This window comes from Cebus imitator, unplaced genomic scaffold (genome assembly GCF_001604975.1).
Source record: "Cebus imitator isolate Cc_AM_T3 unplaced genomic scaffold, Cebus_imitator-1.0 Scaffold598, whole genome shotgun sequence".
In the NCBI taxonomy this organism is placed as follows: domain Eukaryota; kingdom Metazoa; phylum Chordata; class Mammalia; order Primates; family Cebidae; genus Cebus; species Cebus imitator.
Window position 1 is genome coordinate 913900 of NW_016107913.1, and position 3988 is coordinate 917887.

The following is a 3988-nucleotide window of genomic DNA, read 5'->3' on the forward strand; positions in this document are numbered from 1 at the left end:
AACTGGTTAGAACTGGAGATTTAAAAGTAGCATTGCCATAGGAGTGTTGCAAGTAAACTTGTCTGTTCAATCTAGCTTTCTTTCCTTTTTGACCTTCTTAGCAAACTCTGATCATTCGCTTATCTTTCTTTAAAGTGGGCGTATTGCTATTTATTAAAACCCCCAGAATTCTTTTTATTTAGTCCATGGTTTTGGGACTCAGAGATGCCTTTATCCACTTCTGTCTGCAGTTGCACTGTCTGCGCTGTGAGGTCATTGATCAGCCGCTGCTGCTCTTCTTCCTTGGTCTTAAGTTCACTCACTTGATCTTCTAGGGTGCGGCACACCTTTTCAAGGTTTCCCTACAGGATATGTAGCAGTGAAAGATGAGACACTGAATGCAATAAAAAAGGTTAAAACTTTATTCTTAAAATATTTTTACAGTGAATAAAGTCATGTCAAGTGTGAGTAGAAAGTTAGGACATGAATTCTGTGGAACAAGCAAGAATTTAGGCATAGTGAGTGCATAATGTGCCTAAAGTGGTCATTGTTGGAGACCATTCATTTATTCCAATGATATTGACACTTGCTTAAAGTGGATTTGGAAATCATCTTAATAGATCATAACCAGCATTTAAAAAAATAAAATAGAATGGCATAGATTAGGCTAGAAAATATTTGAGTAGTGGTATAAAGTGCCTGCAAACAACGTTTAGTGATAGAGAGCAATGGGTGTTCTTATAGATGATTACCCTCATTTGGAGAGTATCAGGTACCTTGGCTTTGGAAATGGCCTCTGCGTTACTGCTGAGGTCATCAGTCTCCATCTTCAGCTCGCTCTTCTCTTTCTCCAGCTTCTGTTTGACTCGCTGCAGGTTGTCAATCTGCTCCCCAAGTTCAGCCATACTGTCTGCGTGCTTCTTCCGAAGAGCAGCTGCTGTCACTTCATGCTACAGGGTGGCCTCCTCCAGGTCCCTGCGCAGTTTCTGAAACTCAGCCTCCCACTTCTTGTTCAATTCCACCTGAGCAGAAGTTGCCCCACCAGTTTCTTCCAGCCTCTCACTGATCTCCTCCAGTTCCCGGGAGAGGTCAGAGCGCTGCTTCTCTGCTTTGGCTCAGGAGGCCTGCTCTGCCTCAGTTTCTTCCTCTAGCTCCTCAATGCGGGCCTGGGAACAAAAGAAGCACATTAACATAAACTCATCTCAATTCAGTGTTTTCTTGGTGTGCAGAAAAAATAAAGGTGAGTTGACTCACCTGCAACTCTTTGATCTTCTGTAGTTGAATTTCTACAGCTTGCTCATCTTCAATTTTGTTTATCAAATTGCGAATTTCAAATTCTTTCCTTTAGACAGAAGAACAAGATGTATTAATACTCGTATGAATTGAAAGATGGTATCAAATAGAAGTTTTTTTTCTAAAAACCTCCTACTTTTTAAGCTTTTCATCAAGTTGCTGTTTGTCATTTTCTATATCCATTGTGGATTCTTGGGCCAATTTCAGGTCACCATCCCGTTTCCTCTTTGCTCTTTCTAGATCCGTTCGAAGCTTCTTTTCTTGTTCCAGAGACCTTTCAAGCTAATAAGAAAGTTAATATGGTAAAAATTAAAAGTCTATTAAAATCTTTCAAAGGGATATTAAAAATGTGCTTACGTCATCCATTTGCTCTTCTAGCTTGGTTTTAGCTTTGGTCAGAGTGTTGACTTTGTCCTCCTCTGCCTGCAGGTCATCCAGGGTCTGCTGGTGGGACTCTTGGAGAGCCTTCTTCTCCTTGGACAGTTTTACAATGGTTTGATCCAGGCCTACCATCTCTTAGATTCTAAGATTTTTCACCTAGAAAGGTTAAGAAGGAGATTATTTCTCCTATAAAGCAATTTAGTTGGTGGCAGAACCTCTATATAGTATTGTAGAATGTGACTGATAACCCTGTTCTCTGTGGCATGTTTCTCCTTCTCAACCTTGGCCATTGTCAGCTCAAGGTCATCAGTGTCTGCCCGGCTACAGGTGAGGGGAGGTGCCGCAGCAAACCACTGAGAAACCACGAAGACGATCACCTACTTGGAAAAGGTGACAAGCCACAAGGCCATGGGCCCCATTGTAAGGAACAGTTGTGTTACAGGAATGGTTATAAACCTGACCGACCTCGGAAGGTATATGGGGGAGGCAATTATCAAGCCCCTCGATGGTCTGCAATTGGATGTGCTGTACTTTGCCAACAGTGTGAGCATGGCAGAAAAGCTAGCTGTGTATACAGGGGGTTTCTCCAGAAAGAGTTTTCTGTGGGACTCTTTGTAAAAGAATAATAATGCGACTGGCAATTGTATTGCTGTCTATAAAGGGCAGTCACTCTTAGGGGTCAACTCTGTAGAAAACTTGTTTTTTGCTTCTTTGCTCAGTATTAAGAAGTCATCACATCATTGCCACCCTCCCCACATCCTGTCCTGCAGTACCTGGTTTACTGAAAGCAGTATGAAGTCTGTTTTAAACATACTCTGAATGTCATTTAGACAGTCTTTTGCCTGGAGATTAAAAATCACTTTATTTCTAGCAAAATGCTTTCACGTAAAATATTTTAACAACAAAGAAGGTCTGTGTTTGTTGTTTTCTCCATTATCTAATTATTGATATCTGTTTTATCTGGGCACATATAAATGGTAAAAATATTTTCAAGATTTGGAGTAGGTGAATCTAATTAAAAATAACATATAGATGTTGATAGAGCCTGGAAATACTGTCAATACGTTTTTAAAAGATTGAGCCCTGTTGAATATTTCTTCTGGGGTAAAGGCTCAAATTTATTCTATGAAATTAGACACACAAATCATCTGAGGCAATGTATGGCAGATGAATGTACAGTGATTGATGGAAATGTTGCTTTAATGCATATTGTTCATTGCACTTTTGCACAATTATTAAACTATTAATTACTGTTGAGGAACAGCACATTCAACATGTCATAACAATCAACTAATTAGTATGGACATTTTCTATGTTTCTAGACTTTCTGGCCACTCTGAGCAAATTTAAATCAAATGACTGAAGTATAATAACTTATTTTAACCCTGTTAAAATAGTCGACTTGAAAAGTACATTTTTGTATAAATTTTTTTTCTAATTGACTCTATTTTGTTCTGATGATTAAATTTAACTACATAAGTTGCACTATTAAAACTATATGCATATGATCTGAAGATCCACAGTGATTCCATTATTTTACAATGCAATGACATTATAAGGAAGTCGAAAAATTAAGTTAAAATTTTTTAATTATGAAGAATATTGAAAGAGGATTTCTTGTTGAAACAAATAGGGTAAAAGAGCCTTGGTGTCAGCTATGCCTCTCTTAGAGAAAGGACTGTGACCCCTGCCATCCCATTGATAATCTAGTGATACATTTTAACAGCTGTTTTAAAATAGATCTTACCAAGGCAAGAACAACAGTTTGCTTATGAGCGATGAGAAATATGTAGTCTTACCAGAGTGCACCCTTTGAAACGTGCTGCATATATAATTAGCGAGGTCATTCATTATTCACTTTTATTATACAAATGTTGATTAAATGTATACCTTTTTCTACTCAGATATTAACTTGTCCCTTCCTCAGTATATTTTATTAGGCTATGTGTATATCTCAAGCACAGGTTATGTAATATGTTTTGTGAGATTTCAAAACATTCCTTTCTTAGCCCTGTAACGAATATAAAATGGATCCCTATTGCCTATTTTATAAAATATGCATTTCATAAAATTGTTTCAAAAAATAAATCCTTTTAAATTGCCCATCTGCTTAAGCTATGTTTGTGGAATATTAGGACTATGTCATGTCTTAGAAACGTATAATACTATATTTGAGGACACTACTGCATTTTAAGGAATAAAATATTAAGAAGTATAATTTTGCTAAGTGATACAATTAGAATATTGCTAGAGATTTGACCTATTTGTGAAAAATATTTGCATAATTATTAGCTTGCTAAAGATAAAATGAACTCTGCAAACGTGATCCAGGTTG

The 3988-nt window shown here is 37.4% G+C and overlaps 1 pseudogene; it reads right to left on the reverse strand.

Annotated features, from left to right (window-relative positions):
- The window catches only part of LOC108294686, an 8995-nt pseudogene extending 7210 nt beyond the window's left edge, over nt 1-1785 (reverse strand).
- Between the last annotated feature and the right edge of the window lie 2203 nt (nt 1786-3988).